Here is a 15,419-nt window from a genome sequence, read left to right as displayed (position 1 = left end):
AAGTCAACTTTCCTCTTTCCTCCAGAGGTTTCAGGGTATCCTCTGTCCAAACAATACACTTTACAAAGTCTTGTTCCATCAGCCAAAACATCCTTCTTCCAGGCAACCCTGTTCTCCCTTCATAAGGGGAAGCACATCAGCAACACATTCACCTCTGCTTTCCACATCCTTCACTGCTAATATTGCATTTGGGAGCCTCTGTGTCTGACTGAATAAACATATTTTGCCCAGGACTTGGAAAGCACAACAGTTGATGAGAATAAACACTTTTATATAGATCAGATGAAAAATTCTTTCCTGGACAACAACTATTAAAAAGGTACAAGTAATCACTGCAAATAATCCTCAAAATTCAGTGCTATAAACTTCCAAGCAATTTACTACAAGCAAACAGGACTTAAAAATATATCTAAAAGGCAAACCTTTACCCAAGTCACTAGCACTTTAAAGCAAGAATAATGTGGAAGCTCTAGGCATTTAATAGGAATCCTCTGATTTTGGGTAATAATACATATAATGCAGCCTATAGCTATAACTGGGCAAGCATTCTCCTCTCTCTGCTCATATGCACCTTTTGTAGGAGAGGATTTTTGCACAGTAACTGTGATAAATGGGAGTTTCCAGAATCCCTGTTTGTTTGGCAGCTCAGAACTCCCCATACAATGTCCTGCCCATTCCCCCTGCCATAATTTAAGTTGACTTTGTCAATGTCTGATACTTTCTTTTGCACATGCCCAAAGGCTAGAAAACTCCAGGTACTGCACAAGTACACCTGGAGAAGTAGTTCTAACAGTTTGTCTTTCAAAAATGGAATATCATTTATTTTCCAATCTACAAAGAACTGAAATAATTATGTAATGCTTTTCAGAAGGGCACTTGGTGCAAGCTCCAAAGTCTGTGTTATTAAGGCATATAGATTTAAGGAGCCACTCAAGAGTCAGGAGGGTAGTACACTGAGATTCAAAACATTGAAGAGGTTTCCTGTTGAAATATTGACTGCATGAATCTGGGATGAAGTAGAACTATTCCACTCAATTTAATTCATTTCTAGGAGATAAACATGGTAAAATTTCAACCTTAACCATTAAAGGAAAACACCCTTTGTTCATTATCAGCAAGTCCATCCACACACAGAAAATACTGTAGAACAGTAAAATCAGCTCAATAGTATCAGTGATGAACAGAAATCTTACTCAGTTTAAGTAAAAATAACTGATTCCTTCACAGAGCAAGTCATTGCAGCAGTGTGAACTCCAAAATTCAGTCAGAAACCAGACAATGCTTTTCTTCCTATTCCATCCTTTTCTTACTTGTAATTTCTTTCCTAGAGACATTTTCCTCTAATTCCAATAATAGTTTCTTACCCTGTTTTTACATGGTTTTATCCATAGAATGGATAATTAATATATCCAGGAGTGCTGAGAAGATCAGTTATCTTATTTGTGAATAATAAAAGGAGTTGATGTGAAAGCCCCTGGAAAGGAAAAAGACAAGCTGAAAAAAAACCACAATCCTCTGAATGCAGTGCTTATCCTGTGTGTGCACATTCACTATGAGATATAAATATTCATTTCATTTTTCTTATTATACTGACAAGGACAAACCTGGTTCAGAGGCAGGTAGCTGATTTTTCATAGAATCATAGAATGGTTTGGGTTGGAAGGGACCTGAAAGATTATGCAGTTCCAAACCCCCTGCCATGGGCTGGGACACCTTTCACTATTGGTATTACCAATATCGAGGACAGGACGTGCCGTGGCTTGTCTGGCCCCTGCTGCTGAACCAAATAGCGGCCACTGTGGTGTTTCACCCCAGAGACACCTTTGACTAGCTGGATGTTGCAGCTGGGCATGTGGAGACAAGTCCAGGCATGCTGGAGCTCTGGTGGCGGCGGGATGGAGCTTCCCTCGCAGAGGGGCCACTCCTCAGGTTTCTCGCTGCCGGAGAGGCCTTTAAGGCGATGGTGAAAGAAAGGAGTTGATTCTGATGGAGGGTTTTAATCCAGAGTTTTTATTCTGGCCCGCAGGCTTCTGAATCCAGCAATTGCTCCAACAGAACACCCGACCACATAGTTGCTCTCCCTTTTACCTGGGGTGAAATGAACAGGGCTAATGCCTTTAATAATGTTCAGCTCTTTATTAAAAAGATCAGCTGGGGAGGGGGCCCAAACAGAGCTCACCCCCACTGATGTAGCTTTCCCAGGTAGCCAAAAGGGAAGGAGGTGTGCAGAATCTGTCGCTGAAGTCCAGAGCAGCAGCTGTCCCTTCTTCTTTCCTTGTGGCACACTGGTAGCCAATAGGTGAGGCAGTGTGCAGAGCCTGTTGCTGAAGTGCAGGACAACAGCTGTCCCTGCTTCTTCCCTGGTGGCAGCACCAGGGGCTCTGTCTTTCCTTCTCCGCTTCCCACAGCCTAATCTAGTCTAGTATTTTTTAGGTGATGGTGACGGGAAAAGTCAATCAGGGGTTGTGTTCCCTCTTCCTCAGCTAGGGCATTTGTCTAGTCCCCTCTACTGTGTATAGTTCTTTATTTAGGGGTGTCTTTATCCCCTAAAAATACTCCCATGATCCCAAGGGTTTTTTTTTTAATTTGCATTTTAATCCCAGAATGTCGGCATGGTGGGGGAGGCAGGTTATCTCCAGGTAGTTTAGAGAAAACAAACAGAGCAATTAGCTAATTAACATTTCAATATCAGTACTCAGCTAGAGCCAGCAGCCGTTCCAGTGTTGCCATGGGAACTAGGAAGGCCCTGCCCACGTCTCTGGGGAACACCTGGGAACTTTGTTCATTACATGGGGGAGGGGAGGAGGAGACAGGTAGGAAGCCCAGCAACCAGGTACCAGAGAGGAGGTCTCAGGAGACAAAGGACACCTGGATGGCCCAATGCCCCCCCCAGGGGTGGAGGGCATCTTTTGAATCTGCCCAATCACTCGACGCCCTTTCTGGAATTCCAGGAGAGACAGACAGGGCTTGGCAGGGGTCAGGATGGGGAAAGGAGGGGTGATTGACACACCTGGGAGGACAACTTCAGGCGATAAACCCGGGGTTTGGGGGTAAACCATGAAATCACACTGAAACATTTCACTAGACCACATTAATCAAAGTCCCATCCAGGCTGGCCTTGAAGACTTCCACAGATAGGGCATCCACAACTTCTCTGGGCAGCATCTTTCAGTGCCTCACCACCCCCAGAGTAAAGAATTTCTTCCTAGTATCTAATCTAAACCTACTCTCTTTCAGTTTAAAGCTATTCCTCCTTGTCCCACCACTATATGCAAAAAATTCCCCTTTGAGGCTGAAGGGGAAGCAACAAATAGATGTACCAGTTCCCTAAAACTGTAAAAGAAATTTACAGGTTTTTAGACATGATAATCCTGGGCTTGATCACAAAAAGGCAACAGGAAATTAATTGCAACTGCCCTGGGATAACTGGACTCGATGGAGTTATTCTGGTGTTGAGAGATTGTTCATCACCTCCACACTGATCCTTCACAATGATGCTCATACCTTGTTTGAGCAAGATGAAACTTCTGCCACACCAGGGAAGGTGGAAGTGATCATCTAGTGTTGAAAGTAACTCAGGCATATGTACACCCACAGTGAAGATGTACAAAGCAGGCAAAAGAAAGTCCTGCAATTGTAAGTGGTAGTATCCAGACATTTTGCTCTTCTCAAAATTAAAATATTGGTACAGACACAGACATGCTCACCAGAGTTCAGTGGCTGGAGAGATTGTACTTTCTTAAAACTAGCATTAAGAATAGCATAAGAAATTAATTCTGTCAGGTACTTTTAAAATGTTGTTAATGCAACAAAACTTGCAGTTTTAGAGTTCTACATTTTAACACTTTCTTGTTCCCCTGCTGGGCCATATCAGTTGACAAATTCACTTTGTTACTGATTTGTTCTTTGCCAATGCGCATAAGTGCTTTTTGTCACTTCCATTGGACACAAGCAGTATTTAGGTATACACAAAGAAAATGAGGTAAAACCGGTGAGACAAGAAACAGGGAAGAGAAAGTGTACTTTTTATTGTAGCACACAGGTGCACCTTTTATTCCAGGTCCTACTGCTTTCTGTCTGCTCTCCTGGGACTTCACACTCTGCTGGACAGAATGCCAGCTTTCTATTGTTACTAGATAGCAGTATACTAGCAGTATACTCACTATACTGTGAGTTTAGAAATTCATTAATCTGTAATGCAGGACAGGGAAAGCTTTTCCCTACTGTACAACTCCAGCACTTCACAAAGGTCAGAACACTAAAGGTCTGCTGGAATTAAATGGTGTCTTTTTGTTTCATTTTAAAGCACTAAAGGGATATTATGATACAAAAGATTAAGGGATATTAAGAAACAATTAAATCTGTTGTTTTTTACACAGCCAGCAGCCCAAGACACCTAAGAGTGACTGGTATAAAAGAAGAGTCTACTTACAAGATGTTCAACTCTCCCCAGGAGGAACTGCCCAGAAGGAGGGAATCAGAGCCATGTTTATCTGAGACTTTCTGCCCTTCCACCTAAGGCTGTCATGTCTCCTTTATTCTTTATCCCGAAAACTCCTTGCTACACTGTTTTCCTTACCTGATGTAAACTGGACAGGATTGTGTTCATACTGTTTAAGAAGAGACTGTAATGAGTTTTGTTACAGCAGAGCCTCTCTCACATCCTGCATTGAGCACTGCAGCCTGACTGTATTTTACTGTTCAGGGGTAAAGCTTTCAGAAAACAACAATGAAAAGTACATGTTTGGGATAATATAACAATAGGATAATATAACAAATGGGACAATATGTAAGAACAAATTAAAAATATATGTGTAGTCCTTTACAACAGAAACCAAGTGTAGCACTTCCATCTACATCATGCCATATAATCCTGACCATATTTACATAACACTTTGCTATGCTTGAATGACTCTTTATCACTGGACATTTGAGTGGTATAAAATGGACAATATTCTTAATTTAAGGACACTTTGCCACAGCACTAGGTATGTGAGACTACACAGTGAAGACTAATTCAAGCCTGGGAAGCCAGAATACAATTTCTTATGCAACCTTACCACAGAGACTGTCCCAATGGCTCTAGTGCCCCAGGCAACCAGAAGGAGACAGGATACAGTTATAATGTGTTATTTCCTTCACCTTGGCTCATCCTTCGCTGGGTACCCGAGCCCACACAAAGATATGGCAGTGTCAGTGACCCCTTTTGCATCTGGGATCTCAGGGACTTATTTGCTAGTGCAGTTCAGCTTCACCACCTTCCACTTCTGGCTGAACCTCGAGTTCCTACAGCCTTTTCTGAAATGCAAAGTGAGTGACTTTGCCAGGTCAGATGGCAAGCACGTGGCACAGAATAAAGCAGCACTCTTTACACATGTAACATCAGATGTCTTAGCACTCAGGTGTTTTAAGACAAGTCCTGGACTCCAGCCTCAACACAGTGTTTGCTTACTAGCTAGAAAGCAGGAGAGAGTGGAAAGCCCAGGGAGCCTCACATGGACCTGGTGGAAGATATCAAGGTCAGTTGGGTTATTTCACTGCTGTTCTTTGTGTTCTGTAAAGGATAGTACATGTGGTAGATTAAAAGAAAGACCGTACTTATCATAAAAGTGCACTTGTTATTGTAAAAAACTTTGGAATTATGGCATGAAATTAACAAAGAAAGTGCTGACAGAGAAAAAAATAGCTTATAGTCATAAGACTCTAAACAAAAGCTTATTCTTTATTAACACATATTTAATTTCAATGTGTACTAAAATGGATGACAAAAGCTATGTCAAAAATTCAACACCTTTGTCCATTGGGCAATCCCTCATGATTCTTTGCACTTACTGAGAAGAAAAACAAACAAACAAACAAACAAACAAAACAAACAAACAAACAAACAAACAAAAACCACCCACAAGCCGAAACCAATAAAGAAAAGATGCATTGCAAGAAATACAACTAGCTAAAATTTATATAGATCAAATATTATAAAGCCCCTCCAGATCTGCAGCTGTCTGGGTAGCAGGACTCCCTTGAACATCTTAAAGCATAAGACACCAAAGCATCCAAATCCTTCTAACCCAGAGGAAAGTTGTTAATTAATCCATTTTCTATGTAAAATTCTGTGAGGAAAGTCTAGCTTCTGCTACACAATCAAGTAACAGTATTCTTCTGCAACCTATTAATTGTTTTATTAGTTTTGGATAATTTTTTATTTTATAAATTTTATCTAAGTTAGAAATGTCAGACAAAATTAGAAAAGTGTAGCAGCATTTTTTTTTTTACAACTTCATGGAAGATACAGAAAAGAGAAAACATCACCATAGAAGGCAGAATAGCTTGTTCTCACATGTAACATCTGGGGAATAACAAAAAGCCAAGTAATGGGATATGGAAAAATTATTCCCTTTTTTGTAAAATGACCAAAAATGTATGGAGAAAAGTATGTTCAGATTCACCATGAGACAGCCAAAATCAAACAGAAAAACAAAGATAATGTCCCTCTTGGAGTTTGATAGAGAAATTAGTTGTTTATAACACTAATTTGTACAGTGTCTATCACCATTGCCACTAGGTGTTCTAATTACAGAAAAGTAATGATGCAAAAGTTGCTAAGCAAATGTTAAACACAACTAGTGCATATTCTGGAAGCCCTAAGGGGCTGTTAAATTTAAGTACTGGAAGACAGAAATAGGAATTAAGTCTTCAGAAGGGAAGGAAATTCTGTGGAGACAGAGCCTTGCTCCAGAACACAGTATAAAAATTAGGGATGCCATTCTTAATATGGCATTACCTAGCAGGTCCAGGAATTTATGCTATTATTTATATTATTAACAATACTATTTAAATCAAAATAGTTTTCCTGAAGACTCTAATTAGTGTCTATTATTATCTCTATTATATTTGGCCTTGAAGAGTTATGAGGGCTTCGGGGCTTCTCTGACACAGAATGTGCCAAGTGTAGGAAAATATGTTGATAAGTGCATTAAATAGGTTTTCTTTCTTTCTTTCTTTCTTTCTTTCTTTCTTTCTTTCTTTCTTTCTTTCTTTCTTTCTTTCTTTCTTTTTCTTTCTTTCTCTTCTTTCTTTCTTTCTTTCTTTCTTTCTTTCTTTCTTTCTTTCTTTCTTTCTTTCTTTCTTTCTTTCTTTCTTTCTTTCTTTCTTTCTCTCTCTTTCTTTCTTTCTTTCTTTCTTTCTCTTTCTTTCTTTCTTTCTTTCTTTCTTTCTTTCTTTCTTTCTTTCTTTCTTTCTTTCTTTCTTTCTTTCTTTTCTTTCTTTCTTTCTTTCTTTCTTTCTTCTTTCTTTCTTTCTTCCTTCTTCCTTCCTTCCTTCCTTCCTTCCTTCCTTCCTTCCTTCCTTCCTTCCTTCCTTCCTTCCTTCCTTCCTTCCTTCCTTCCTTCCTTCCTTCCTTCCTTCCTTCCTTCCTTCCTTCCTTCCTTCCTTCCTTCCTTCCTTCCTTCCTTCCTTCCTTCCTTCCTTCCTTCCTTCCTTCCTTCCTTCCTTCCTTCCTTCCTTCTTTCTTTCTTTTCTTTTCTTTCTTTTCTTTCTTTTTCTTTTCTTTCTTTTTCTCTCTCTTTCTCTCTTTCCTCTCTTTCTCTCTTTCTTTCTGTCTCTCTCTCTTTCTCTCTTTCTCTTTCTTCTTTTCTTCTTTGTTGTTTCTTCTCTTGGCTGACAGCTACCAAGACCAAGCACTTCTCAGCCAAGCAACAGAGGAAAAGGAGTGAAATGGGACTTCTCAAACAACCAAATGATCCATAGAGCACTCAAAGGCAGGCAGATGTTTTCTACATTAAACTGAGCCTCTAAGAAAACAATAGGGCAACATATCATGATTCTTATGTAAATTTCTCTGATTCAGCTCTTTCTCTAAGGCCTGGGGACAATTAAAAAAACCTAAAAGATAATTCACATGCTCATCCCAATACAGTACTCATCATGAAAAGCTCATCATCATCATCCATAAGGATTTTGCAAGGCTGATTTACTCTTCAGTAAATCTTTTTCAGCCTGAAAGAAGTTAAAAAAGGCATTTAATCTATGATACTTTAAAATAGGGAGGTGTCTTAGCTATTTCTAGATGGTGGTATGTTTGTGCCACATTTAAAGAGCTCAAATATTTACTTTTCCTCTGTTTACTTTGTGACAGCCTTCACAAAGTCTTCACAGTATTCTGAGGCTGGGATCTGGCTGGTCTACGAAGAGTATCCCTTTTGTTTTACCAGGTGAATCCAATGAGTTTCAAATGTCTTTGTTTCTTCATTTTGAGAATTTGCAACCAGAGAAAACACGGGCCAATGGTATTTCAAGTCCCGGGTGTGGTTTACTTCATATGCATTAGAAAGCACTGAGACAGTAAGAGGTGAAAGAGGCAAAATAAAGCAACAAACCAACCTACTTTCATGGTTAGCTTGTCTAGACCACCCTGGTACAGGTATAATAAAATGCTTTAATTTGCACCACCAGAGATTCTTCAGTGTTACCTCTGCATTACTCTGAAAGACTCAGGGCCCTTGAATTATGCCTCATGTTATTCCTCATATCTCTCTAGTAGCTTCAACAGGAAATATTCCTCCATTTGGGGTTGGCGGCTTCGGTTTTTTTCCCTGTCTTGGGCGTCTCGGAAGCCCGGCTAGCATTACCCTTTGGTGAGACCGGGGCTGCCGTGTGTACGGAGCTCTAAGGCTGAGCCTCCGTGTGGGTTTGCCAGTTTTGCAGCCGAGCACTGAGAGGAGACAAAGAGACAAGGGAGGCACACCTTGTCCTGCGTGGCTGGAGAATCTTTATTTCCCACGTGGCCGCTACGGTGGCTGGGGCAGCCGTCTCCTAGCATGCGTGTGGTCAGGATGGCGCTGGGACAAAGGAGGCATGTGGTTAAATAGGGGGTGGGCAGACAGGGGGAGAAGCCCCCCTCGCCCAATGGGGACAGGCAACAGGGGAGTGACATGGATCACGGCAGCCAACGGGAACATAACTGGGGTGGGTACAGGGTTCCAGGATGAATAGGAATACAAGGATGGGGTGACTGTCACAGAACCTTCAGGAATGAACAGGGGCTGACTACAAGACTGACATGGGAAAGCTCCAGTGGTAAGTGACTCAGAGTGAATCATTGTGAGGGGAAAATGGGGGTACATAGAACTAACTAACTAACATTTATTAAAACCCCTAACTGAACCAACCCAGCATGCAACAGGGGTTTCCTTTCTTTTTCTTTCTCAAAAGCTGCCACAACTTGCATGTCTTAATTCATCTTCTTCTTACTTATTTCTATAGAATTATTCCTTCAATCTTTGAGCTTTCTTGTTTCTCAGAACTTGTTTCTGGGGTTTGTGTGTTTGTTTTGGGATGCTTTTTGGGGATCATTAACATTTCTGAAAAGTGAGACCCATGAGATTCACCTGACCTGTTATTAGAGAGAAACCATGTGTACGACTTTGATGCACTACTTTGCCTTTACATGAGGCTTCAAGTACCTCTGAGCCAGCCCGGATCTCTTGGCTTTCAGAGAGTAGAATTTGGCTTTGTTTAGCCCATTAGAGCACGCCTTGCATTCAGGCAAAAGCTGGTAACATGACAGGCAGCTCTCCTTTGGGCTCTTTTGAGAAGGTCTGATGCTGTTAAAAGAAATATGAGATAGAAGGCAAGGTTCCTGCAAAGCAAGCGCCATGCTGTGGGAGGAATCTGTGCATGTGGTTTTCCTGGGACACCATGCCTCAGTCAAATGCCTTTTGCAGTGACTAGATATGAGAAATAATTTCCATCATGTCACACTTATATGTGGCCAAGGGGATTCTCCTCAACAGTTTCACACTTCCTTTAAAAGACCCTGTTAGAGTTTCTCAAGGAGTGACCTGTCATTATTTTACAGGAATCTGCTCTAGGAATCTCCTGCAGGAATACTGATGGATATAACGACAAGCTCACTCTACAGAAAAACACAGAGTTAGTTCCATGCCATCAGCCATGTTTGGCAAAAACACAGGAAAAAGGCAAAAAGATAAGCTGTAAAAATTACAGAGGCACAGCATTCTTTTCTCCAGTTGGTTTTTCTACAAAATCAATTCCACATCCCTGGTTTAAGACACTGTCAGATCTGTATCTTAACAAGGCACAAATTTCAATTAGTTCTTTTGTTTCCCTAATTACTGGGACTTAAAAATATTGTAAATCCAAAACCTATTAATGCCAAAGATAAATCCCAGAGTGAACTGCCATTTCCAAACCTCATATGCAAAAAACATGGCTTTGGAGGAAAAGAGAAAATATTTTTGTGGTAGTTCTTTCTGTTCTACCAGGAGAAGAAGAAGCTGTTTGACGTTTTGACAGAGGTTTGGAATATTAGAAGTAATTCCAGTAGACATTAGTAGGCAAAGTGCAACTGAGGAGTATGTTCAAGGAGGCAAATGCACATAATTTATTTCAGGTTCCATGGCTTACAGGGAGAGTGAATGCAAAGACATAATATACTGCTTTGCTTACAAAGCTCCACCATTAATGAGAAATAAAATACACGGCTTAAATTATGGTAAGGAATAATTTTCCTCCCACTTTTTTTCTCCATTAAAAAAACCTTATTTTTATGTGAGTAATATTCATCAAATGGAAATTCTTACTCTGTTGCTGGCTTGGACTACTTCAATTATTGATTTTTCTAAAACTGTTCTTCCAGTGGGAAGTGTGTGGAACTTGTTTAGATTGGGGAATGTGAAGTGGGGAGAAAAATAGCTTTTAAAAAAGGTTGTGCTTTTCAGCAACCCCATTCAGACAGGAAAATTGATTTAGTTCTTGGAGAAATAAAGGCAGCAAGAAATTAGTTGCCAACTGGCCTCTTTCCTCTTCCTGGATTACACAGCTTACTCCAGCCCACAGGTTTTTTTCAGCATTGAAATGTTTCTGTGCATGCCTCATAGCAGAAGCTGGCACATCTGTCCTACCTCAATTTTGCTTGCACAGATAAAAATCAGTACCAAGATGCAGAATTATGTACTTTTAGGGCTACAGCACGGTACAAACTTGACAACATTGTCCCTTGCATTGGTTGTTACTGTAGCTGTTGGAATTACATTACCACACTGCTCCAGCTAAAACCAGGATCCTGTTAGAATTCTGCTGTGTAGCTGCAGCCTTATCCAACCCATGACAGGGCTATGAGAGGTATTTGGGTGCTCAGTCCCATGACAGATCTCTAAATGTATGCCTATCTGCTAATGGCTTTTGCTAACAGACAGCTTCAAAACATGCACTGCACTTCAGGGCATTGATAGACTAATTCTTCGGCAGGAGATAACCAAGATATATATATCCAAATTTCTTAATTAATGAATAGGGAGTTTAATATTGCATTGAACTTAATTGCACATCTGGCATATCATCTAGGTAATGCCCAGTGATACAGCCTCTGTTTTCCAATCTGTCATGTTTTTCATAAGCAAGATCTGAACACAAACAGGGATGGCAGATGTCTCCAGCCACTGCTATCTTGGAAGGTGTTAAGTCCTGAATTTTAAGTAATTGTTAAAAGAGGAGCCCTACTATCTAATGAATAAATATAGAACCAGGGGTTAGGTTATGAACTCAGATGTAAAAAACGTGCCTGAGACAATTATTTATTTGCCCTGTATTGAACAGACAGGACTGGTGTGTTGAACATGAGTTTTGAAAGGACCTTGATGAATTCCCATGAACACTGCACTAGCAGGAAGCAGCTGAGTTTAAAATCTCTGGTGGCAGAAAGAAAGGTGCCAGCAAAACTTCAGCTCCAGATGTGAGGAGATCAGCCAGGAGGGAGAGCTGTGAGTGCATCAAGCAAAGCATCACTGGCCAGTTGAAAGGGGGGATTGATTGTCCTGCTCTACTCTGTGCTGCCATGTCCTAGCCTCAAGTGCTATGTGTGGTTTTGGGCGCCACAATATAAGAAAAATACAAAGCTATTAGAGAGTGTCCAAAAGAGAGCTATGAAGATGGTAAAGGGCCCTGAGGGGAAGCTGTATGAGGAGTGGATGAGGTTGCTTGGCTTGTTCAGCCTGGAGAATGGGAGACTGAAGGGAGACCTCATTGTGGTCTTCAACTTCCTTGTGAGGGGAAACAGAGGGACAGGCATTCTGCAGGGCCAGGAGTTGGACCTCAATGTTCTTTGTGGGTTCCTTCCAACTCAGGATGTTCTGTGTTTCTGTGGGCATACCAGGGAGAGTCTACACTGAGATAACAGAGCACTGGAATGAGACTGTCAAGCCAACAGAGGTAGGTGGAGGGATCTCCACCTATCACAGGGATGCTGGGATAACAAGTTGTGCAAAATTCAGTCAAGAAGCCAGCAAAGTAATAACTAATCCTGTAAATTTTCCAGCTTCAGGGCAGGAGGATGAACAGGGATTTTACAGAGTTCCTCAGAGGTATTTACTTTTCTGTGATTGTAGGAACCAATCTGTAGCTGACATCATCAAATCCTTCTTGTGTACAGAAGCCCAGTGTGCATGTAAGATATACCCTGCTGATTAGAGGTCTTATTGTTATTGAGCCATTGCCTTTCATCTGTTAATTACTAAAGACAGCTCAACTGTGGAGCATTAATAATTCTTATAGGTGGTAAAAGCCATGGCTACCGTTGCCATGGCTTCAAAAGGAAAGAAATCTCAAGGAAGTATTTTGTGCGAAAGAAGCAACTCCCCAGAAATAAGAAATTAGTGGCATCCCTTGATTCAAAAATAAATGGATTATACAGGATTAACACCATACAGAGCATTGCTCTGACTTCCAGGAAGATAACAAAGTTCTATACTTCCTATTCCCCCTCTCTTTGATAAAAAGGATACCATTTTATTTTGTCTAGTGGAGCCACTGATGAGACCACAGTATTCTCTGTAACCTCACTGCTTTAGTATCTGCATATGTGACTCCCAGGGAAAGTTTTTACTGATGAAGATCTATGGTCTAGAGGCAAGTACAGTATTATATGAAGTATTATGTGATTAGTTGCAAGCAAACCTTTTCTGAAAGCATTCATAAGAGCCCTGTGTACAGTGCAGAGGAATCTCAAGATATACCCTTAAACATCACTGGAGAAATCATGGAGGCTTTTTTTTTTTGGCACATTGACTGATCTTGCTGGGCAGATGTCCTGCTTGAAGAGAAAAATACAGCAAAGATTCCAGATGACTTGCTGCACTTCTGACTTTTCAAATCCCAGCTGTCCAACAGCAAGATTCTCTCTACTATCACCAAAAAAAAAAAAAATGCACACCAGCAACACTATCTGCTTTGCCTTCCATCCAAGTAGACATCATGGTGGGAAATTCTGAAGAAAAGCAGAAAGAAAATATTCTTCTTGGGGTGGAAGGGAAGACAGAACTTGGAAACACTCTCTGCAACATTATTTTCTCTCTGGTTTGGCCAACACTTCACCCAGGGAAATCTGATTCCGTAATGTCTTACACAAAGATTTACTAGCTGATAGCAGAATCTGTGGGTGTGTGAAAAGCCTGACAAAAACAGTAAGAATTTATTTATGGCTGCAAATATTACATCCATATGGGAAAGTTCATTTGTCTTTAACTTTTTTCAGACTCATTAGAGACTGTTATTGATTTAATAGTCTAGTGGAACATAGAAATAAAAAAGTATAACAGGAGAAAACTAATTACTATAATATGAGCAATACATGTATAATTCCATTTTAAAAATTAGTTACTTCTCTTTCTCTATCATGATTTTTCCCTAGACACAGTTCTCTGTTCATTAGGAGATAATTACCTTCACTGCCAAGCAGTTTATAAATGCACTGTTTATACCAGGAGAGGGTTTGAGAGTTACATTTCTTGTCCAAAATATTATTGCTATTGAGGCAGTCTTACTGTATTATATCAAATAGGTCACTAGACATGCAGATGGATCCATGTGCATTTAATAGTAATAGTTCAAAATTATTTTATTCCCAAAGGACGTATTTAAAAAATGGGTTTGCTGATTAGTCTTTTCATTCCACACCAATACTATTAACACACTGAAAGACATGCTCTTACTTCACCCTCCTCTGCCTCTCCTTTTCAGATACAAGCAGCTTCTGACTAATGTGTCGTTCCCCACACAACATTAAAAAGTGTCACTATGGAAATAGAGCACTAAGCTGTCTTGCATTTGAGGAGTGCATGCAATAATTAAGCTTCACACCACCTTTGCAAGTTAATTACCATCATCCTTATTTCAACAGATGAGAAAATGAGAAACACAGGAAAGTGAGACCGTGCTGCAAGCCTGAGCTCAAGACCCCCTCTTGCTCGTGCTCATTAATCCTCCCTTTTGAACTGTGGCTCTGCATCACCATTGCTGGCTGGCAGGTAGCTGTGTGCACAGCTGCATGGAAAACTCTACCTCAGTCACTGGGCTCCTGCACCTTAGCCCACTGAGGAGGAGCACCATGGTAAGAAGGAAGCCCCAGTGAGCAGGAAGCCTTCTTCAGCCTTCTCCATCAAGCATGCAAATAACAGGCAATAGGCAATGTGGTCCGTATTTAGCCAACTAAGTACCCAAGTTGCTCTTTTGCCTCCCTTGATAGTAAGCAATGAGTTTGGTACAATCCAGAAGATTCAACACTGAGATCTGAGTTGCCACATGTTAATTACAAAAATTATATCCTCAAGGAAATAGCCTGTCTCCCAGTTAAAAAATTTAGTGACTCTAATTTTTCCTCTCTATTACATCTCCCCTACTACTTGCTGAAAGTGCTGATTTGGCGCTGGCATCTGAATTTGCACATTGTAATAGTCATTAAGCAACAGTAATGTGTAGTAATCCCTTTACCATAGACTTTCTAAATCCTTCATTTCCACAAGCTCCTGGAAGGCCAATGCTGTAAAGCTGGGATATGCTTCTTACTTGAAGAATTTGAAACATTAAAAAATATGCACAGCACACTATGCAAAACAGCCCAGAAATTATTGCAAAACTATTTTATTTTCTGTATTGTACAATAAAGCATGACAGAAAGAAAAAGTTCCCAGAAAAATGGAACAATAGAGAGTAATATAATCTGTGGGGTTTGTGTCCTTCATGAGCTATTTTTAATGGGTCAGACAATGAGGTCATTATTTCTGATATTGAAATTATGATTTTACACAATCAGTAGAGTGCTATGAAACAAGGACCTAAATAAAGGGATTTGGTCATTCACTCTATGGAGAAAAGAAAATATAAAATATTTGTTTCTCCCTTATAAATTTCCACTGGATTGAAGTTCAGTAGGAAGCCAAATATGTCCCACAGAAATTACTTATTCTTTGGTTCAACACACAAACTAAAAAGTTGAGGAAGTAAAATGAAAATTTGAGGGGAAAAAAGCATCACAAAACAAATAAAATGAGGTTTAGATGAAAAAAATCATGAAAGTTTTCATTCAGTTGGAATTGGTAAGTTTCTCTATATTTCCAGATACAGAA

The sequence above is a fragment of the Vidua macroura genome, chromosome 2 (genome assembly GCF_024509145.1).
Source record: "Vidua macroura isolate BioBank_ID:100142 chromosome 2, ASM2450914v1, whole genome shotgun sequence".
Classification (NCBI taxonomy): domain Eukaryota; kingdom Metazoa; phylum Chordata; class Aves; order Passeriformes; family Viduidae; genus Vidua; species Vidua macroura.
This window is presented reverse-complemented; position numbering follows the sequence as displayed.